Consider the following 24,198-nt stretch of genomic DNA (forward strand, 5'->3'; position numbering starts at 1 on the left):
TCTAGAAAGGTTGATGAAATAACCCTTTTTCCTACAGGATTTAGCTAGAGTTAGACTTGGCGTATTTGCACACTAAATTGCAAATTGGTGGCAGCGACCTGGTCTCTATATGCGATCACAGATTGTATCGATTGTACATACAAAGCTGGAAAACTGGACTGTGTGTGGACTCACCAACCAATCCAAAAGGTTACTGTGCCTGCAGTGCTGACCACCTTCAGGATTCCCGCAGGGTCTGAGGCTGAATGGTAAACTGCAGCAAAGGGAACAGGAATTGGAGGGTGACCGTATTCCGTTACATTGGTAAACAGCGGTGGGGCAGAGCCCAAATTGCTGTTACAGTGTTTGCAGTTGTTTGGAGATCATATTCAGAACAATAGGACATTGTTACTTAAAGAGGATCCGAGATAAACTTTTACTCATTGCATAATTGTGTTCCTTTCATATAGATTATAGGGCATTCCTCAAGCCAAATGTTTTTTAATACTCTAATTACCTATAAACTAAACAAGCCTCGCCCACAGCTCAAAGTGCCTTGGCAATCCATGTAGCAAGGGCTTATGTGAGCTCACTCTAGGCAGAAGGAGGAGGAAGTTACTAGCCAGAGATTTCAGAGACAGAGGGGAGGAGGGAGCAGGAGTGGGGAGTGAGCTGAGGGCTGGAGATGCAGTTGCAGCTTGCCTGTGTGTAATGTGACAAACAAAACATGGCCACTGTCATTGTATCACAGGACTAAATAAACATGAAACTGTTTAAAGGATACCACAACTGAAACTAACATTGCGGCAGTGTGTGGGGGAGTACAAGTAATTACCTTCAGCTCCTCCTGCCCCCCTCCGGTCTGCCGCCGTTCATCTACTATTTCTCCCGGTGTCTCCCAACTCTGTTGACCCCCCACCCGGACATACTGCGCCCTGTGCGCGCAGTATGTCATCCCCTCTTCGCTTCTGGCCGGCGCATAACGAACGGCTCAGAAGCACGCTGATTCTTCTGCCTCCACTAGGCTGCGTGTGCGCTCCATTACACTAAGCGTCACATGCTAATCATGTGACGCTTAGTGTAATGGAGCGCACACGCAGCCTAGTGGAGGCAGAAGAATCAGCGTGCTTCTGAGCCGTTCGTTATGCGCCGGCCAGAAGCGAAGAGGGGATGACATACTGCGCACACAGGGCGCAGTATGTCCGGGTGGGGGGTCAACAGAGTCGGGAGACACCGGGAGAAATAGTAGATGAACGGCGGCAGACGGAGGGGGGCAGGAGGAGCTGAAGGTAATTACTTGTACTCCAACCACACACTGCCGCAATGTTAGTTTCAGTTGTGGTATCCTTTAAGCTGTTTGCAGCTAGATTTGCTGTGTAAACTATCTAAACTTTAGATAAGATATATAGACAAGTTAAGGCCCATACACACGTCGGACTTTTGCGAACGACGGGTCGTTTGAACGTCCCGTCGTTCAGTCGTCCGCACGCAAAATCGGGCGTGTGTACAGACTGTCGTTCGGGTGATAAGACTGAGTTTGATCAAACTCAGTCTTATCTCCCGAACGACAGTCTGTACACACGCCCGATTTCGCGCGCGGACGACTGAACGACGGGACGTTCAAACGACCCGTCGTTCGCAAAAGTCCGACGTGTGTATGGGCCTTTACTCGTCATAGTTAGTTTTATTATCTCGGATCCACTTTAAGTAACTGTTCTACAGAGCTGAAGCTCTGAGCACATAGATGGTGCATTTTGATATAGCATTGAAACAGATTGGTATAGTTTCTTCCTACTTTTGTTTTTCTATTTATCTTTTATTTGGCTATGTCTGAGCAAGTCAATTACCTAACCCTGTCCTTGCCTGACCTACAAAACTATTGTACTGTGCGGGGCATCGATATTCGGGGAATAACCCAAGCTGTGCTGAGGAGAATCCTCATGGAAGCAGTCGGCCAGGCGATGGAAGCCTCGCCCCAAACCTGGTCCAGAGGGGCCGGGTACTCCTGATCCTGAACATGCTGATGTTGCAGACACAGCCCAGGAGACTGAAAGTACCCACATGGACCTTGTTATGTCCAGAGATTCTGCGGATGACACTCACAGAGGAACTGGCAGCCCTGGACAATCCTTCACTGTCACTGATCAGGTGGCACAGCAGCTGTTGCAGAGCCTCCTCAAAAGAGAGCGACAAGAGTGGCTGTGCCAGTTCAAGCTCCAGTGTGAACTGGAGTTGGCCCAGCTAGCCCAAGTGAACCCAAACTCCTCACCATGTGCTTCAGGTGTGAGAAGCGAACCTCTACCCATGACTCCCACAGTGAAACTTCCAACGAATTAACTCATTTTCCTACTGGATTTAGCTTGCCGTATTCGCATGCTAAATTGCGAACTGGTGGCAGTGACCTGGTCTCTATACGAGACCACAAATTGTATAGATTGTACATACAATCGAAATTAGACTTGTGCGGAATCACTAACCAATCCAAATGGTTACTTTGTGTGCAGTGCTGACTGCCTTCAGGATTCCCTCAGGGTCTGAGGCTGAATGGTAAACTGCGGCAAAGGGAACAGGAATTGGAGGGTGACCCCATTCTGTCACACAGGTCTAACATTTTAGTCTTAACTGTTACATAGTATACTTGAAGTGAACACATAGTAGAACTGAGAACAACTGAGAGGATTGCACTCATTTTGGTTGGCTCTAGTTCAAAAGTTTGCAAAAATAGCATTTATACCAGGAAACTCTATCTGGATTTATAGTCGCCATATTCTCATAATTTATTTTTTGTGTCAGCTTTTCATTGAATTAGGTTATTCTTTATCTGTTTGATATCTTTAAAGTCATACATAGTTTTCTCCAGGGGTCTAGTCCTGGAAAAAGAAGTGAGTGGACTCACCCTAAAAACCTCTGCGGCGCGCCCAAAATGGGCGTGGTTAAGCATAGCGTGGGCGTGGTCATGGGTGGGGCCAAATATACATGGCCTTAGCAGTGGTATAAAAGGTCTGCCAGGGGAAGTTTGAGCTCTGTCGTAGAGTATCCCCAAAAAGTAGATGTAATCTGACAGCATTTCACCAAAAATACACAATCTGGGAGAGGTTCCTCCAAAATACAGATAATATGGCAGTGGTTCCCCCAAAATAGACAATCTGGCAGCAGCAGTTCCCCCAACATACACATAATCTGGAAGCAGTTCCCCCAAATACGTGAAACCTGGTAGTGGATCACCCAAAATACATGTAACACCCAAAATACATGTAATCTGGCAGTAGTGGTCCCCAACATACACAATCTGGCAGCGGTTCCCCAAAATACACATAATCTGGCATCAGCGGTTCCCCAAAAATACAGATCTGACAGCAGTTCTTCCAAAATAGGTACCCCCAGTATAGCTAGCCAGGTCTATATGTGTCCCCAGTATAAGTAGCCATGTGTATAGTTGTCCCCAGAATAGGTGGCCAGATGTAGAGATGTCACCAGAATAGGTAGCCAGGTGTATAGATGTCCTTAGAATAGGTGGTCAGGTGTAAAGATATTCCCAGAATAGGTGGCCAAGTGTATAGATGTCCCCAGAATAGGTAGCCAGGTCTATAGGTGTCCCCAGTATAGCCAGGTGTCCCCAGTATATCTAACCAGGTGTTCAGGTGTCCCCAGTATAGCCAGGTGTATAGGTGCCCCCAGTATAGCCAGGTGTATAGGTGTCCCCAGTATAGCCAGGTGTATAGGTGTCCCCAGTATATGTAGCCAGGTGTATATGTGCCCAGTATATGTAGCCAGGGGTATATGTGCCCACTATATGTAGCCAGGTGTATAGTGGCCCCCAGTATATGTAGCCAGGTGTTTAGTGGCCACTAGTATATGTAGCCAGGCGTATAGTGGCCCCCAGTATATGTAGCCAGGTGTATAGTGGCCTCCAGTATATGTAGCCAGGTGTATAGTGGCCCCCAGTATATGTAGCCAGGTGTATAGTGGCCCCCAGTATATGTAGCCAGGTGTATAGTGGCCCCCAGTATATGTAGCCAGGTGTATAGTGGCCCCCAGTATATGTAGCCAGGTGTATAGTGGCCCCCAGTATATGTAGCCAGGTGTATAGTGGCCCCCAGTATATGTAGCCAGGTGTATAGTGGCCCCCAGTATATGTAGCCAGGTGTATAGTGGCCCCCAGTATATGTAGCCAGTTGTCCTCCTCCCCCCCCCCCCCCCCCGGCTGCCAGTCACCAGAGCAGCGGCACGCACAGCGTCCACCCGGAACACTGGAGGAGGTAAGTCCCGCCCACCGATGCCGCTGCCAGTCACCGCCGCCAGCCACCGCCGCCGCATCTTTATGGAGGGGAGAGCCAGGGAGAGGAGCCCCAAGGTGAGGGATGGGGGTGGAAACGTCCGCCCTTCCCCACGCTGCGCACAATGCTCCTCTCTGCTGCGCTGCTCCCCTCCAGGGTGCTAGGGGGGACGGCGTTCACTTTCCAAAAAAAGTAAGTGGACGCCGTCCCCCCGCGTTCACGCAGGACTCGACCCCTGGTTTTCTCCCAATTATGTGCTGTTGTCATTTTGGAAGCAAGAAAGAGGAAGGAATCTAATTTATCTTGATCTGCTTTCAGATCGTCTAACATTCCATGTAAAATAATAGCAGGCTACGGGTCCCTGCGTATGACTTTGTGAAAGAAAGACTGTAATATTCCACAAATTCTACTCCAGAATCTTTATCGGTAGGACAGGACCACCAGATGTGGTACATAGTGTACAAGATACAGAGGCGCCAAAAGAATAAAAAGGTAATTAAATTAACTTAAAAAACCAACTGGTTAAACAGAGGAGGCAGTGGTGGTCTTACCCCCTCCAAACAGACACAGGCAAGGACTGCGATTTTTTTTTCCTCCCAACTTTATTTACAAAATATACACACATGATGGCCCCGCCCCTCTATGACACACTTCCGCCCGGAAGTACTCTCACATTCCTCATACTAATCCATGCTACTATGCATATGACGTCATCGCCGGGGACCGGGAGCGAGCTGCGGCGAACGGCTGCGGGCAGAGCTGTGGCGAGGGACATGCTGGGAGCTTGGGGCTGGAGGAAGCCCCGGGTAAGTAGCACTTATTTTATTCATTTTCCCTGATAACTCCTTTAAGCAGATGATAGTGAGGAGTGCCTTAAAGGGATACTGTATAGGGGTTTAGGGGGAAAATGAGCTGAACTTACCCGGGGCTTCTAATGGTCCCCCGCAGACATCCTGTGTTGGCGCAGCCACTCACCGATGCTCCGGCCCCGCCTCCAGTTCACTTCTGGAATTTCTGACTTTAAAGTCAGAAAACCACTGCGCCGTGTCCTCGCTCCCGCTGATGTCACCAGAAGTGTACTGCGCAGACACAGACCATACTGGGCCTGCGCTGTGTGCTCTTGATGACATCAGTGGGATCGAGGACACGGCAACACAGGCACAGTGGTTTTCTGACTTTAAAGTCTGAAATTCCAGAAGTGAACCGGAGGCGGGGCCGGAGCATTGGGGAGTGGCTGCGCGGGCACAGGATGTCTGCGGGGGACCATTAGAAGCCCCGGGTAAGTTCAGCTCATTTTCCCCCGACCCCCCTACAGTATCCCTTTAAATAGGCCAGAACAGAATGGAACATTCCCCTGCCAAGGGAAAAGGTGTGGGACCTGTAAACACATTCATTCCACAGACAAGATACTAATACCAGGTTCACAACAGGAATACAAAGTACAAGGCACCTTTTCCTGCGACTCATCTAATGTGGTATACCTGATCATGTGTGCAAAATGCCCCAAGGAATTTATGTGGGAGAAACAAGACAACCTCTGCGTGATCGCATGACACACCACAGGTTCACTATTTAAAAGGCAGTTGAAAAGAGGATATTACAAAATATACTGATCTCCCAATACCAACACACTTTTGTTTACCTGGACACAGTTTAAGCGATTTTCACGTCACTGTATTAATGGGGGGCTTCAAATCGGAAAACATGAGACTAACACAAGAAACAAAGTTTATACATTGGTTCAAAACTGTAGAAGATGGTTTAAACAAGGACTCTAACTTCTTGTGCTGGTACGATGGGTTTTAAATGCCACAATTCTTTACATTTTTCTATTTTTTCATTCATTTTTTTGTGCCATATGCTGTGTAAGATGGTGTTCACTGTCACTCACTATTCATTTTAGTTGCTTTCATTTGCTGGTTTTAAATGCCACAATTCTCTTCAGCTTAGAATTAATGGTGCATGTAACCAGCCCAGTTACAATCTGAACTCGGAATTTACGATGTCTCCCCATCACCAGAGTCTACTTTATGTTATGTTGAGGGAACTGTTAATCTTATTGTAAGGTCTTGCAACCTATCCACCCACGAATCAGCCTTAATGTCCCAATCTACCTCCGCCGTCTTCACCTTGTGTGGCGCGTCCCCGCTTGAACGGGAGGTGAGAGACAACACCTACCCGACTTAGGTTACACCCAGGCCTTTAGGGCGCAAGATATTAAGACTGAATGCAGGGCGGGTAAGATAGATCACCAATACCAAACACGAGTAACAAAACAGAGTCCAATAACAGTCCAGGGTCATACACAGGTATCCGAGATTCGCGGTACAGAAGGATCAGGCAAGAGAGTAGTCGAGAGTATCTGGGGTCAGTTCAGGCGGCAAGCAAAGGAAGGTCCAAAATCAGGAAATGGTCAACGTCCGAGTAATCCAATTAGAAAAAAAGGTTCCACCAAGGAGAATCGCACCCAGCAGCTAGACTAGCTAACGCTATCACGGGCAATGACAGGAAGCACTCAGCAGGCTTAAATACTACATGCAACCAATCAGTGGCCGGCCACATGCACACAACAGCCAATCACACGCAGGCATCAATCAGCTGACAATGAGATCAGCTGACACAGAGGACCACAACAGGTAAGCTGACCCACCCAGTACTGACCAGCAAACCTTTCTGACAGTATCAGCCACAGCACAGTGGTCAAGCTCACCACCTCTGACGCGGGAGACCAGGGTTTAATCCCAGGCAGGGTCAGAAACTATTATTTAAATGAAACCCCTGTTAAGTGTCAGCTGACTATCCTGTCAGCTGACACTACCTCTGTCTTCGCCTCAGACCATACTGCGGCCGAGAGGAGCGGACCTTTACAGTACACCCCCCCCCCCCCCCCCCCCCCCGAGGAATGGCCACTGGACACTCCAAATGAGGTTTCTCAGGAAATTCTAAATAAAACTGATGAATTAATTATGTAGCATGTACGTGACGTGCCAGAACCCAACATCTTTCCTCTGGCCCATAGCCCTTCCAATCAATGAGGTATTGCAAAGAATTACGTACTTTACGAGAATCCAGAATTTTCTTTACTTCGTATTCTGGTTCCCCATCAACCATAACAGGAGGCGGTGGAGAGTCATATATAATGGTATTAGCTGCCGGTTTTAGCAAAGAAACATGAAATTAATTGCCTCCCCGCATAGACTGAGGTAAAGTAATCTTGTAGGTGACGTCATTGATCTTTTCTGCTACAGGCTAAGGACCTATATATCTGGGGCCCAGTTTGGAAGAAGGCTGCCGCAAGGAAATGTTACGAGTAGAGACCCAAACTAAATCACCAGGTGAGAAGGAAAATTCCTGAGAGCGATGTTTATCAGCTAATTTTTTCTGTTGATTGACTGCCACCTTTAAAGAGACACTGAAGCTAAAAAAAAATATATGATATAATGAATTGGTTGTGTACTATGAATAATTTCTAGAAGATTAGCCGCAAAGAAAATATTCTCATACTTTTATTTTCAGGTATATAGTGTTTTTTCTAACATTGCATTATTCTATAATATGTGCAGATTACACAACACTCAGCATTCAAAATGATTCTTTCAGAGCAATCAGTGAACTAATGACCTCTCCTCTAGCAGAGAAAAAGTAAACAGTTCACTTACAGTTGAGATAATAAAAGTCAGATAACAGCCCTCTCCATGACTAACTTAGTCGGAGAGCTTAATGGCTTATTTGCATAGAGATAACAACTGGAGTTTCTCAACTCTTCCTGTACTGGAAACAATTAGACTGATGTATCTGATCTTAATGTTTTATTTCTTAGCTGTACTACACACACACATCATAATATCATAATTTTTTTTTCGCTTCAGTGTCTCTTTAAGTTCTTTTGTACCTGATCCCATAAGGAAACCATATGCGACAGCCAATCCTCCAAAACTGGAAACCCAGAAGACATACCAGATAGAGAAGAGAACTTAGGATTCTGACCTGTGACGATCTGAAATGGAGACATTTTAGTAGAGGCAATGGCAAGGTTATTGAAAACGAATTCAGCAAATGGTAGAAATTTAGACCATTGATCCTGACAATCAGATATAAAACATCATAGATATTGCTCTAAGGTTTGGTTCGTTCTCTCAGTTTGTCCATTAGTCTCGGGATGAAATCCCGAGGAAAATGACAATGATATACCGATTCGAGAACAGAATGCTCGCCAGAACTGTGAAATGAATTGTACTCCTCTGTCAGAAACAATGTTCTCAGGGATACCATGAAGACGGAAAACATGAAAGGCATGATACAAGGCCGTAATCCACCATCCTTCTCCACAAAGAAAAAACCTGCTCCTGCGGGAGAAGTGGATGGACAAATGAAGCCCTTACTGAGATTTTCCTTAATATAATCCATTATAGCCCGATCTTCAGGACCAGAAAGATTGTAAAGACGTCCTCTAGAAGACATAGTGCCAGGAAGCAGATCAATAGGGCAATCGTAAGATCTATGGGGTGGGAGCTTATCAGCCGCCTAAGGAGAAAATACATCAACAAATTCTCTGTAACAAATAGGCAATGTATCAAAAGATATCTCAACCCCATGCAAAGAAAGAATTTTCAAACAATGCTTATGACAAAAGGAGGACCAACTAGAAAGTTGTCCAGAAGTCCAATAGATCTGTGGATTGTGTTTCTGCAACCAAGGCAACCCCAAAACCATAGAACATGTAGGCATTTTCAGCAAATAAAATGACTGAGACTCAACATGCAAAGCCCCAACTTTAAACGAGATTACAGGAGTAATCGCTATCGGACAATTCTCCTGCAAAGGAGAACCATCTATAGCCGTCACACAGATCCTGTCCTGTAATTCCAAGGCAGGAATACCCAAACTAGTAGCCACTGAACAATTCATAAAATTACCTGCAGCACCACATCAAGAAAGGCTTCACAATAATGACACTTGTCACCCCAATAAATGCTGACAGGTAATAAAATACGTTTTAACTCAAGAGGAAGTACCTGCTCGCCTAGGTGAGTTTCCTCGGGCCCACCTAGGCGCTGGAGTTCCCCGGCCTCTTTTTCACAGGACAATACTTGGCCATATGTCCCTTCCCAGCGCAATAGAGACAGAGACCCTCAGAACATCTCCTTCGTATCTCAGTAGGAGTTAATTTTGAGAAACCAAGTTGCATCAGTTCTTCAGGAGGTGAAGTGACTTGAGGGACCGAAGGGACCATAGGAAAAGAAACTCTTCCCTGACGTCGCTGCCGGATTCTCCGGTCTACCCGGATGGCAAGGGTGATAGCATCTTCAAGCGTTTCAGGAACTGGATGACTGACTAAAATATCTTTTACAGTCTCGGAAAGACCAAGCAGAAATTGATCAAGTAACGCAGGATCATTCCAGTTGGTAGAGACTGACCACCTGCGGAATTCTGCAGCATATTCCTCAGCAGGTCTGCGGCCTTGTCTCAAATCTCTTAACTTCTGAACAGCGGTAGTGGAGAGATCAGGATCCGAGTAATACTGCCATGGCCTTAAAAAACTCATCAACAGAAGAAAGAGCCATATGCCCCTGTGGTAAACCAAAGGCCCAGGATTGGGGATCTCCTTGGAGAAGTGATATGATAAGAGCCACACGTTGAGTTTCTGAACCAGAGGCAATTGGTCTGGCGCGAAAATACATTTGACAAGAGTTCGTGAAGTTACTAAACTGACTCCTGGCACCTGAACATTTTTTCTGGAAGTAGTAGCTTCGGTTCTGTAGAAGTTCCCGAGGCCGGAGCAGGAAGAGGCCCAGCATTGTCCACAGGTTGAGCTGGCAGATTGGCTTGCAGGTTTTGCAGGGTATTTCCCCGTTCTGTGAGCTGGTTAACGGCTCCTGTAAGCAACAAGATCTGGCATTGGAGCTCCTCCATGATAATAATAATAGTAATAGTTAGGTATGGCCCATGATAATGTAAGGTCTGACAACCTATCCACCCACGAATCAGCCTCAATGTTCCAATCTACCTCCGCCGTCTTCACCTTGTGTGGCGCGTCCAGGGCCGGATTTCTGGCAAGGCCACCTAGGCCATGGCCTAGGGCACCAGAAATTTAGGGGCGGCTCAGTGAGGGGCAGTAAAGCTGTTCTATGGAGCCATCCCTATCTACAAGTACAGCTTTAACCTTTGAACTATTTGTCCTGTACTTTTGTCATCCCTGCAAGACCTGTAAGCTCTGTCCTGCAGGTACACCTCAGCCTAACTCTCATGGTGACACAATGGGTCCATCATTAAAGAGATGGCAAACATAACATATCTATACGCATATTACTAAAATAGTTATTGTCTGTGACATCCAATGATGGAGAGTAAGGAGAATTCTCATTGGGTCACACAGAGATAACAACCATACAGACGGTATAGTTGGCCTTGGGCGGTAAAAAGTACAAATCCGGCCCTGGGCGCATCCCCGCTTGAACGGGAGGTGAGAGACAACACCTATCTGACTTCGGTTACACCCAGGCCTTTAGGGCGCAAGATATTGACAGGTATCCGAGATTTGTGGTACAGAAGGATCAGGCAAGAGAGTAGTCGAGAGTATCTGGGGTCAGTTCAGGCAGCAAGCAAAGGAAGGTCCAAAATCAGGCAATGGTCAACATCCGAGTAATCCAATTAGAAAAAAGGTTCCACCAAAGAAAATCGCAGCTAGACTAGCTAACGCTATCACGGGCAATGACAGGAAGCACTCAGCAGGCTTAAATACTACATGCAACCAATCAGTGGCCAGCCACATGCACACAACAGCCAATCACACGCAGGCATCAATCAGCTGACAATGAGATCAGCTGATACAGAGGACCACAACAGGTAAGCTGACCCACCCAGTACTGTCCAGCAAACCTTTCTGACAGTATCAGCCACAGTACAGTGGTCAAGCTCACCACCTCTGACATGGGAGACCAGGGTTCAATCCCAGGCAGGGTCAGAAGCTATTATTTAAATAAAACCCCTGCTAAGTGTCAGCTGACTATCCTATCAGCTGACACTACCTCTGTCTTCGCCTCAGACCGAGAGGAGCGGATCTTTACACTTATCAATTTAGCCAGAATGCCTGGGAAAGCCTCCTTAGTAACAGTTAAGGCATCTAATTACATTTATGTCTGCTAAAGAATGTTTCTCCTTTGTATGTCAGTGTATATAAGCTGTGTTTTTCAGTTTTTGTCAGGAACCAGTCCGACGAAGGCTTTTTATAAGCCGAAAGCTCACTGTTTTTTTCATCTCTAAGTTAGCCAATAAATGGTATCGTCCTGATTCAAAACTCCTTGCCTTCAATACATAATGAATAAAACCAGTTATGAATAAAATGCAAAGTCAGCTTTCCAAAGCAAAAAACTGTACTTTTGGGAACTTCTAATTTCTAAATGAATAATAATACTTATGCACAAATGAAAATATGATAACCGTATGGCATATAAAAAGTAGGAAAACATGATTTTATTGAATAATCCACCAACAAGCAAGAACATATTCAGAATAATTTTGACAGTACAGTTTTTATTTCTTTTTAGTACGTTTTCAATTGCAAAATGCTAAAATGTTATTTTAAACAAAAGATGAAAAGTGATCTCCAAGGAGAAAACTTAGGAGAAAAAGTGTGGATTGGTGGCTGCGATTGAAGTCAGTGCAGGACTTTTTTTTACATACGTATGTACACGTCGCCCCTGTGTTGGGCTGACCGGCACCGTTAAATGCTATTCCCCTTCCGAGTTGTCGCAACTCAGATGGAGATGTAATTCAAATTACCTTTATGTGCCCAGCACAGCACAAAATTACTGCTATGGGGCGCCCAGTTTCGGCTCTTGGCGCTGGGTGCCAAAACAACCGGCTTTGCTTTTTTGGGGCTGAAAGATACTGAATGATTAAAAAAAATGTGTAAAGCATGACACTTGCTAGCAAATTAAGTACAAATTAGGGACACATACAGGGCCATATTCTATTCCAGGTGATAAGCAGCTTGCAGATGCGAGCTACTTATCACCTTGTCATCGCGCGAGGATTACCGGCAAATCCTATTGCCCATTTGCTTCGCACGATGGCCGATCGTTAGGGAGCATTTCTCAGGGTAGAGTCTGAACGATGCACCCTTTTACCGAGCGATGGGGAGTGAGGTCCTTCAGCACGCCATCTTCCGCCGCTGCATCTGGGAGTCTCCTTTAAGAAGGAGACGCCTAGAGCTCCCCAGCGGGTCACTGCACATCTTGGAAGCCCCCAAAGTAGCTCTGCCAGACACCCCTGTAAATATACATACCACCGCTAATTACCCGACGCCTCTCACCGCAAGTTCCGTTGCGTAATTACAATGTATCTGTCACTGTAATTACTGTGCACATAGGAGCCCGGGCCAAGCATCTTTAAATCTGAAGCCGGTGCTCCCCATTGGTCCGCTGTCTGAGCCAATAATAATTGTCATGCAGCCACCATAACTCCTCTTTCACCTCTGTACAAGTTTAGCCATCAATCCCCCCTGACCTGCATTTCTAATATTTCTAAGGAAGTTATGGAGGTAAGGAAAAGGTGGCATAGGAATCATAGCCACCTTTTCCTTACCTCCATAACAAGTGTGTTCAGCATATCTCTCTGCTTACTCATAACTAGTGTGACCAGCATATCTCTCCACCCCCCCCCCCCATAACAAGCATGGCCAGCATATGACCCCCAACAACAAGCATGGCCAGCATATGACCCCCAACAACAAGCATGGCCAGCATATGACCCCCAACAACAAGCATGGCCAGCATATGATGCCCAATAAGAAGTGTAGCCACTGGCCAGCATATCAGCCTCCATAAGAAGAGTGGCAAGCATACTCCCCCCTCCCCCAAAAAAGCCTCTAGGTGTAGTTTAGGAAGGGACACAGGGAAGGGGGCCAAACCTCTTTACTCCTTCCCACTCCTAGATCTCCTCTCTTGTGCTTCCTCAGTAAAGGCAGAGTAGTGCATCAATAGTGTTTGAGATAGAGCATCTAACCTCTTCCAGTGATATTGTAACGATCGGTGTCGGCACACAGAGAGAATCTGATTATTGGTGATCTGCAGTATCACCAAGAATACAGATATATACCTGATTATTGATGATCTGCAGAATCACCAATAATACAAGTATAACTAACCTCTGGACACCTGACAATGTGTAAGAGTTTGGTTTGACAGTATATGAGACAGTGATTCCCTGACTGCTGGGAATCAGACTCTACTGCAGTCTAAGGAACACCTAAGAGATGGAGTCCCTGACTGGATTGCAGAGAGGTCCCTTAAAGAGACAGGGAGTCTCTGCAGACAGTAAGAGAGGTCGGTCAGGCTGGGTCGGCAACACACGAGCAGATAAGGTACAAAGACAAAAAGACTGATACAGTAACCAGGGACAGACCGGGTTGGCAACAAGTAATCAGATGTGCGTAAGTACCGAATCAGAGAGCAGAAGGAGGGTCAGGAAAGCAATAGGTCATAACAGATATCAAACATAAACCTAGTCTTGGGTGTGAGGTCTGTGGTCTCAACACCCTGGAACTAGTCTGGTGGATAACTCAATAATAACACAGTATCCCTAGTCTTGGATGTGAGGTCCGTGGTCTCAACACCCTGGAACTAGTCTGGAGAATAACACAATAATACACAGTATCCCTAGTCTTGGGTGTGAGGTCCGTGGTCTCAACACCCTGGAACTAGTCTGGAGTATAACACAATAATACACAGTATCCCTAGTCTTGGGTGTGAGGTCCGTGGTCTCAACACCCTGGAACTAGTCTGGAGTATAACACAATAATACACAGTAATCTGGCTAAGTGTGGATTCCCAGGTCCACCTGGTTCAACCACACTGAAGGATCTGACTATGGTCTGAGTGCTAACGCGTAAGCATTCGTAACGGCAGACAACCGGCAACTGACAGGGAAGAAGTATATATAGCAGAGCGCTCCTCAGCGCCGCCCAGTCCCATCCAGCCAATCACCTGCTGCGCTGGGATCAGCTGATCATCCCGATCAGCTGATCCCTCTCCTATTCACATAAACAAAAGAGAGGGAGCACCGTTTCCAAAAAAAGAGTATGCAGTGTGCCCAAGGTCTCTCCCCAGTGCCTCCTGGGAAGTGCAGTCCAGATAAAACAGAAAGGACCGGCACCGCTGTCTTGTATCAAAGCTCTTTTAATAGCATCAAAGTGGCAGCAGTGACAGACTGCTGTTTCGGTTTACACCTTTATCAAACTGCTCAAAGCCATAAAAATTGTGACAAGACAAACACCTTTAAATACCCCCTTCCTGTATGGGAGGGGCCCCAGAGCGGACCTGAGAGGGAACTTCAATGATAATATGCAAATCTCCCTCTCCTATTGGCATAAAGGACTTGCCTGTTAGCTTGCGCGCGCGTAGCTCTCCATCTGTGTGCACTACTAGGCTCAGACAAAACAGGCGCACGCTGCTGCTGCGGAGAAACTGCCGGTCTGAACCGCTGTCAGACCGCGCGGCGGTGTCTCCGCCATCCATTACAGTACCCCCCCCCCCCCCGAGGAATGGACTCCGGACACTTCCCACCAGGCTTCCCAGGATGTAAGTCATGAAACTCCTTTTTTAACTCCTCCGTATGCATGCAGGAATCTGGCACCCAAGATCTTTCCTCCATGCCATATCCTTTCCAGTGGACCAGATACTGCACTGAGTTCTGCACTAAGCGAGAGTCCAGGATCTTTTCAATTTCATACTCTGGTTTATCATCCACTAACAGAGGAAGGGGGGGGGGGGGAAGAGGAATCCACGTGCACTGCTGGCTTTAAAAGAGACACATGGAATGATCTCACACCTTTCATACTGGCTGGAAGATCAATCGCGTAAGTGACATTATTGATTTTCTTGGCCACTGGAAATGGTCCTATAAATCTAGGACCCAGTTTGGGTGACAGTTGTTTCAAGGCCAAATGTCGAGTGGATACCCACACCAAATCTCCTGGAGAGAACTTCCACTCTACGGACCGTCTTTTATCTGCCTGTCTTTTCTGGATTTGAAAAGCTTTCCCCAGATTCCTCTTAACCATTCCCCAAATCTCCTTTAGAGCCCGCTGCCAATCTTCCAGAGCTGGAAACAGTGTAGATGTGACCGGCAAAGGAGCAAACTTAGGTGATCTTCCTGACACTACCTGAAATGGGGAAAATCCAGAAGAGGAGCTTTTCAGGTTGTTGTGCGCAAATTCCGCAAACAGCAAAAATTTTACCCAATCGGATTGCGCATCTGCAACATAACACCTGAGGAATTGTTCCAGAGATTGGTTAACTCTCTCGGTCTGGCCGTTGGTCTGTGGGTGGTAGCCTGATGAAAATGCAAGATCCATGTCTAACTGATGGCAGAAGGCTTTCCAAAACTTTGAAACAAATTGGACTCCCCGATCTGACACTACATTCTCCGGAATGCCATGCAGCCGGAAAATGTGCAGGATGAAGAGATCAGCCAATTCCTGGGCCGAGGGGAGTCCTTTCAAAAGGACAAAATGAGCCATCTTACTGAATCTGTCCACTACCACTCAAATGACCGTCTTGCCCACAGACCGAGGGAGCTCACCCACAAAATCCATGGAAACATGGGTCCATGGTTCACTCGGGACTGGCAAAGGCTGTAAGGTGCCAACAGGAGCCTGACGAGAGGGTTTACTCCTTGCACACACTGCACACTCTCTTACAAATTCCTTACAATCTGTTGCTAATGTAGGCCACCATGCACATCTGGCCAACAAATCCTGAGTTCTGGTGGCCCCGGGATGACCAGCATTCTTGTGAGAATGGAACAGTTGTAAGAGTTGTAAGCGGAAAGGCAGTGGCACAAACATGACCCCATCAGGCTTCCTCTCTGGAACATCCTGTTGGTAAGGACTCAGAGTGACTGTCCAATCCCTCCAAGTCTCAGTGGCTGCCAGAACTACCTTCTGAGGTAGGATGGTCTCAGGGGCTGAGGTCTGTACTGTCTCAGGTTCACAACACCTGGATAAGGCATCGGCTTTGATGTTTTTACTACCAAGGGTATATGTAATTACAAATCTGAATCTTGCAAAGAAGAGGGGCCACCTGGCCTGACGGGGACTAAGTCTCTTAGCACCCTCTATGTACCCCAGATTCTTATGATCTGTATAAACTGTGATAGTGTGTTCTACACCTTCTAACCAGTGTCGCCATTCCTCAAAGGCTAACCTGATGGCCAAAAGTTCCCGATTGCCTATGTCGTAGTTTTTCTCTGCGGGTGAAAATCTACGTGAAAAATAGGCACATGGGTGGAGTTTGCCCTGCAAACCCGACCTCTGAGACAATACAGCTCCTACGCCCACCTCTGAAGCATCAACCTCCACAATAAAGGGAAAGGTGACATCAACATGTCTCAGTATAGGTGCTGAACAGAACAGTTTTTTTAGTGTGGAAAAAGCGGTATGAGCCTCAGTTGACCAGTGATGAGTATCAGCCCCTTTCTTGGTGAGACTGGTGAGGGGCGAGATGATGGTAGAGTACCCCTTTTTGAACCTTCTGTAGTAGTTGGCAAAGCCCAGAAATCTCTGGAGTGCCTTCAGTCCAACAGGCTGAGGCCACTCCAGGACAGCGGAAACCTTCCCTGGATCCATTGAGAGACCAGAGGTGGAGATAATGTACCCCAACCGAGGTCACTTCGAAGATTTCTCCAGTTTGGCGTAAAGCTGATTCTGTCTTAACTTTTCTAGCACAAACCTAACATGTCTGCGATGTTCAGAAAGATTGGATGAAAAGATCAGTATATCGTCCAGATAGACTAGGACAAACTTCCCCAGCACTTCCCTCGTTAATTAACTCCTGGAAGACAGCCGGGGCATTACACAACCCGAAGGGCATCACTAGGTTATCGTAATGCCCGTCGGGCGTGTTAAAGGCTGTCTTCCATTCGTCACCATTTCTGATACGCACCAGATTGTATGCCCCTCTCAGATCTAGCTTTGAGAAAATCTTGACGTTGGTCACCTGAGTGAACAAATCGTCAATTAAAGGTAAAGGGTATCGATTTTTCACCGTGATTTTGTTTAAGCCTCTATAATCAATGCAAGGACGAAGCCCTCCATCTTTCTTTTTTACGAAAAAGAATCCTGCCCCTGCTGGTGAACGGGAGGGGCGGATGAACCCTTTAGCCGAGTTTTCTCTGATGTATTCCTGCATAGCTAGTTTCTCAGGCCTAGACAGATTATAGAGGTGACCCCTGGGAGGCATACAACCAGATCTCAAATCAATGGGACAATCGAAGCTACGGTGGGGAGGAAGTTTATCTGCTGACTTGGGACAGAAAACGTCAGCAAATTCTGCGTATTGTTTTGGCACACCTTTAACCTGAATGCTGGTACTACCCATGGTTACTTTCGCTAAACAATGATGATAACAATGGGACGACCAGCTCGTTAGCTGACCTGAAACCCAGTCTATCTGAGGGGAGTGAAGTTGTAACCAAGGCATGCCAAGAATGACGGTGGAGGTTGCCATACGCAAGACCAGAAATTGCAGATTCTCCTCATGCAGTACCCCAACACTGAATTTTAAATTTGGAGTACGGGACAAAGGATGTCTACTCTGCAGAGGAGAGTCATCTACAGCAATGACCAAAATCGGTTGGTCCAATGGGAGTATAGGAATGCCCAATTTCTTTGCAAACTCGTAATCTATAAAGTTAGCCGCTGAACCGGAGTCAACGAAAGCTTCAGTGGTAACAGTCTGACCCTTCCATGTGACAGAACAAGGAAGGAGCAAACAATTGTTGTCTAGAGGTAAAGACTGTGCACCTAGGGTTAGTAGGGGGATGAAGAATGGAGTTGAAGGTGCTGAACAAGCATTTTGGATTGTGTAAATGGGTGGATATTAGGGAAGAAAGGTTTTGCCACATAAAGTGCATTTCTGAAGTTGTTCAAGGCTATTTTATATGAGATAAGATGAGATGAAGTCCTCACTGTTACTTTTCCTCCAACGCCGTTCAGCTGCTTTAGAGCATCTGAGCACCGCTAGAGCCGTAATTCACATTACAGTCTATGGCAGCACCCAACAGCACCCAAATGTCAGGTGCCCTTTTTGCCTGCCTCCTGTTATCTTACCTCCTGGTGGTCTTGCAAAGAGTCCCTTTTACCTGCATTCCTTAGGGCTTTAGCAATGAAACATTTTTGTGTGACCTATACTGCGCATTTCCCAGCAGGTTACCTATACTGCGCATTTCCCAGCAGGTTACCTATACTGCGCATTTCCCAGCAGGTTACCTATACTGCGCATTTCCCAGCAGGATACCTATACTGCGCATTTCCAAGCAGGTTACCTATACTGCACATTTCCCAGCAGGTTACCTATACTGCGCATTTCCCAGCAGGTTACCTATACTGCGCATTTCCCAGCAGGTTACCTATACTGCACATTTCCCAGCAGGTTACCTATACTGCGCATTTCCCAGCAGGTTACCTATACTGCGCATTTCCCAGCAGGTTACCTATACTGCGCATTTCCCAGCAGGTTACCTATACTGCGCATTTCCCAGCAGGATACCTATACTGCGCATTTCCAAGCAGGTTACCTATACTGCACATTTCCCAGCAGGTTACCTATACTGCACATTTCCCAGCAGGTTACCTATACTGCACATTTCCCAGCAGGTTACCTATACTGCGCATTTCCCAGCAGGTTACCTATACTGCGCATTTCCCAGCAGGTTACCTATACTGCACATTTCCCAGCAGGTTACCTATACTGCACATTTCCCAGCAGGTTACCTATACTGCGCATTTCCCAGCAGGTTACCTATATTGTGCATTTTCTAGTGCCCAGCATATCCCAACACCCAGCAGCAGGTTACCTATACTGCACATTTCCCAGCAGGTTACCTATACTGCACATTTCCCAGCAGGTTACCTATACTGCGCATTTCCCAGCAGGTTACCTATATTGTGCATTTTCTAGTGCCCAGCATATCCCAACACCCAGCAGCAGGTTACCTATACTGCGCATGCAGGTTACCTATATTGGGCATTTTCGAGTGCCCAGCATATCCCAGCACCCAGCAGCAGGTTACCTATACTGCGCATGCAGGTTATCTATATTGTGCATTTTCTAGTGCCCAGCATATCCCAGAACCCTACAGCAGGTTACCTGTAATGTGCATTTCCCAGCGCCCAGCAGGAGCCTTGCAGCAGCTGTGAGATGGTGGGTTTAGCACATTCAGCCTCCTGTATGAAGGGCAAGCAACAAGCAACTTCCTCTACTAAACTGAAGCGATGAAGCTGTTCACAGTACAGTACTACAGGAGACTGGAAACGTCTGGAGACTGGAAATCATCACAAATAGCTAGGTGTACCGTCAGTTTGTACTTATGTGTGTAGTGTCATTGTAATAATTACCAGCAGGAGGCAGCATATGTTCGCTTTTTTATTGCTGTATCTGAAGTATTTTATCACCTCCCCTGGACGCTCCTCTCCAGCCTATCTCCGCCTATCTCTGCTAGCATAAAAAGTATTTGGAGCCCCCGGACGAAAGAAGGGCTGGGAAACCGTGCGGACTGGGTAAGCTCTGCGTTGGGATTGGGACACAGCATGCCACAGGTTGAGGGAAGAATCTTATAGGAAGTTGAATAGTAAGAGACTCTCTTTTTACAAATGATGCCGCCAGTTAGTTCGAGCGAGTTCTTACAAAGTACAGAGCTGGTACAGGGGAGGCACACTGGTACCTGCAGGCAATGGAATGAGATGGGGAGACTGGTGCAAGAATGTGGAGGGGGAGGATGTGCCCAGCTGCAGGTGATAGAACATTCTGTGATCTACAATGGCATAAGCTGGGGAATCCCTGGGGTTCTTGTGTCTTGTCAGTCTACTTTATGATTGTTTTGCCTATTGCAAAAGCAGCAAGGAGTAACAAGGTTGCATCAGAATTATGTTAGATTTGCAGACGAGCTGCTGTAGATTATATTTGTCTTGTGACGACTAGTTTCCTAGTTCTGCAAAGTTTTAATGTGAGCCACAAACATGCACAGGAGAACTTTCCTAGACTTGGATAAACTGCTTGCATGAGGTTGCTGTTGGCAGACTTCTTTAGGTACAATGGGGACCTTTTCTTTGTAATGATAGCTGGCCAAATAATTCTCAACATTTTTATACACATTGAGGCTGATTTAACACCTGCTTTGGACTGTGTACTATGGAAGAACATAAGTGATCCTGCAAACTTGGTTTAATTAAAAAGTTAGCTGTCGTGTGCAAGTACTAGCAGCAAAAACTTTAACACAACTGCAGTTGTGTGGCTGCTCTACTAGGCATTGCGTCCATAGTAAAATTGTGCGCGCTCACTCTCTGCAGATAACTCTTTAGGCTGGGAGCTCACATAAAATGTGTACAGTTCCGTTCCAGGCTGTCCTGTCAGTTTGCATCAGTTTTCTATGGCTGGGATCACACATAAAAGGTGTACAGTTCTGTTCCTGTTCTGTCAGTTACAGATAAGTTTTGTGTCAGTTTTTCTATGGCTGGGTTCACACATAATGGGTGTACAGCTCTGTTCCTGTCCTGTCAGTTATGTATCAGTTTTCTATGACTAGGTTCACACTTAAAAAGTTCACACTTAGAAAACTGATGCAAAACTGACAGGACAGGACTGAAATGGAACTGTACAGATTTATGTGTGAACGCAGCCTATCTCCAATATTAACACAATGCACCAAGGGTGTAGCAATAGCCATAGCAGCCCTGGAGCAGAGGGGGCTCAGGTGGTACTTGATGTATTCACCATTAACTTTCCTCCACCCTATGAATTTGTCTAACTGCCCATGGACTACATGCAGTGTAGATCGCAGTGTAGATCTCGTGAGAATTTAAATTGGCCATTGAGCATTGCTCAAGAATGCCTACATCTTATGGTCCCATGAAAGTTCTTGCTATGGGACCCATGATCTCTAGCATCCCCACTGCTAAGCTGCTAAGCACCCGTCTACTCTCATAGGCCCACTAATATTCTGCCACTTACCTGCAGGTTGAAACGGGGGTGGCATCAGCCAGAGCCATTTCTAGGGGTTTGTGAAGCTGCCCAAGACCCACACTTACCTTCCACCTATATTATGTTCCCAGCTCCTGGTCCATCAGCATTTCCTCCATATTGACTGCTCTCTTCCCTTAGCACCAGGCTCGGCAATGCACACACCGTACTGGTAGCCAATGAGTTGTGAAATACCATGCAGTACAGAACCTGGAGAGGCTACAGGGATAATGATGCAGCTCTGCTAGGGAACACATTTGTGCTAAGGGCATGCTTTTTTCTATAAAAATATTTAAAGTGATATCAATATTTTATTATTGTAATTACAGTTTACATAGGGAGAATGCTTTCACTGTATATTATGTCACATATGCGCCCTATTTCCAGGTATATTCCTTTGCTCGTGTTTCCTAGCATGCGTCTGTATAATTGGGTTGGTGTCACACAAGTGATTATTTCACCACTGACAAATTGCTTGCAAAGAATCTCCTGAATGATGCTGCTATTATTGTAATAGCTGCTGTTCGTGATCAGAGCATTTTGCAGCTCACTTGCTAGCTGCTGAGTGCTAACAGCGTTTTATGAAGTGATGGAGGAGCAAGTGGCTCTGATTTACAGCCCTTCAGCCACCAATCCTTGCTAGTGATGTATTACCAGTGTGACTCAGACCTTAAGACGGTGATGTCACTCGTGAGGAAGAACTAGCCAGGGGAAACCCACAGCGTGAATCAATTAAAGTCCAAGTTCACAAGCTATTTTCTTATATGAATCCTGTAGAAGAATATTTTAAATGAATTGTGCATTACTTTTTTTTTATTATTGTAAAATATGATAGTGACCGTTTCCCCATTGTCTGTCTGAAGCCATGCTTACTGATAGGCTATGAGTCAGCAGGCAGGTGTGGCCTCAGCTCACAGCTGTACCCCCTGACTGCCTCTGTGGACTGGAAAATGGTTCAGGCTGTCTGGAAGTGAGCAGGCAGCAGTAAGTCTCTGAGGCCCCTTTCACACTGGTGCATTGTGTTACCCTGTTTTGCCGCAGCGTAGCGATACACCAATAAAAGTCTCTGGAGCATTATATACTTGCGCAGTGTGATGCGCTGGAAATCCTCAACGCTGGAGCATCCACGCTTTAGTGGCCAGCATGTGCGGCGACTGGACGTCTTGTAAGTCTATGGCGTTGCAGCTATTTTAAACTGTTCGCTGCTCACATACAAGTTGCGCATTCGTGGAAGCGTATTTTAACAATACCCTTCCGTGCACTTACGATTTCCGCCACAGATGGTAAGCGCTGGTAGCCTCACTTCTTGCTCGGCTTGCAGCCAGAAGTAAGATGATCGCACATTGCTGTGGTAATCTCAGAAGGCAGTTTTTAATGTTGCGGTGCAATGCGATCAATGTGAAACCAGCCTGAGATGGACATGAACTAGTGCAGCAGGTATTCTCTTTTTTCATATTTTGTTTAAAACTGACACAACTTTACAATTTTTTAAGCATGATTAACTGATATATGTGTGCAAAAATTATGTGAAATGCATATAAATAATCACGTTGGAAATGGGCCTTAGTGGTTTGTAATGAGGTCCAGTGTTCATTCCTATCGGCCCCCGCTTATGTTTATGTTCAGTGTCTACTTTTATTTGTCCTCACCTACATTGGTGGCCAGTGTTCCTTCACAGAAGCCCTAACTTGTGCTGATCTTCATTGTACCCCCATGACGCCTCTATTTATACTGATGGCAAGTGTTCCTCCATAGAAATATCCTACTATTTGGTAGTCTCCCATTTAGTTTGAGGATCAGTGTGGCCTTATATAATTCCTAACTTCCATTGGTCGTTACTAGTGTTCACCCACAGAAGGTCCCATTTATGTAGTGTTCATGTTGCCACTATAAAAGCCTCTGCATTTGCTGGGAAACCAATTTGTGTGTACATGAGGTATAGATTGTGGTTTACCTTAGGGTGCATTCACACTATGTCTGTTACATTGCAGAATAATTCTGTACGTGAACTCACTGCCCATACAATTCTTTGTATGTCTGTATGCAGGGCCGGATTTAAGGCAAGGCCGCATAGGCCATGGCCTAGGGCACCACATGATCAAGGGCGGGTGGGCAGCAGACTATACTGGGGTGGGGGCAGGAAGAGTCACCTGGCTACCTATACTGGAGTGAGGGGGGGGGGGTCATCATGCTATCTATACATAAGGGGGAGTGACATCTGGCATCTTATACTAAATGGAAGGGGGGAGGGGTCATCAGTCCACCTATACTAGAGGGAAGGGGGGGGGGGGGGGTCATCAGGCTATCAAAACTAGAGGAGGAGGGAAGGGTCATCCGGCTGCCTATTGTAGAGGGAAGGGTCAACGATCTTCCTATACTAGAAGGGAGGCGGCTGCTGACAGTGGCCTTGGGCGGTAAAGAGTACAAATCCGGCCCTGTCTGTATGGCTGATACTGTGGTGAAACCCCTCCCACAGTGTAATGTCAGAACCTAAGTCCTGACATCACACTGTGGGAGCCTTGATGCATTGTGGGAAATAATGTATGTTTCCAACTGCCAAGCAACCAGTATCTCTCTCTGTGCACGTGTAGATCTATAGAAAAAACAACCTTTTAGCCTATCATATTGTTAGGGGGTGTGGTTATAGATAATGGCAGTTAGTTATGTCTTTTTTTCATGTCTGCCAGCAGTAAAGCTGATTACATGCAGGCTGATTGTGGATCAAAAAATATGAACAAATTACATGTCGAATAGCAATCATTTCTTGATCTCGGTCCTATTTTTAAACGTCTCACTTTGCAATGTATTGATTTTTTGTTGTTGTTGCTCTTTTCACTAAAGTTCCTCTTTAATTCACTTTAACCTTCCTTCCACTTTCATCTGCTCCTGTCTGTAGAAGTGCTGTACCATTTAGGCATCCAGTT

General features: G+C 46.2%; 1 protein-coding gene across 4 annotated transcripts in view; it reads left to right on the forward strand.

The window, feature by feature from the left end:
- The window catches only part of LOC137538047 (inositol-trisphosphate 3-kinase B-like), a 426,334-nt gene that overhangs the window by 243,633 nt on the left and 158,503 nt on the right, over nucleotides 1-24,198 (forward strand). Inside the window, exon 1 of one of the 4 annotated variants that reach the window (XM_068259992.1) lies at nucleotides 7,528-7,591. The exons of 2 other annotated variants lie outside the window; for them this stretch is intronic. The gene's annotated coding sequence lies outside the window, so the exon portion shown is untranslated. Of the gene's footprint in view, nucleotides 1-7,527; nucleotides 7,592-19,743; nucleotides 19,816-24,198 lie in introns of those variants that run through there. One more of the 4 variants, XM_068259989.1, reaches the window with a different exon arrangement.

This window comes from Hyperolius riggenbachi, chromosome 11 (assembly GCF_040937935.1).
Source record: "Hyperolius riggenbachi isolate aHypRig1 chromosome 11, aHypRig1.pri, whole genome shotgun sequence".
In the NCBI taxonomy this organism is placed as follows: Eukaryota; Metazoa; Chordata; class Amphibia; order Anura; family Hyperoliidae; genus Hyperolius; species Hyperolius riggenbachi.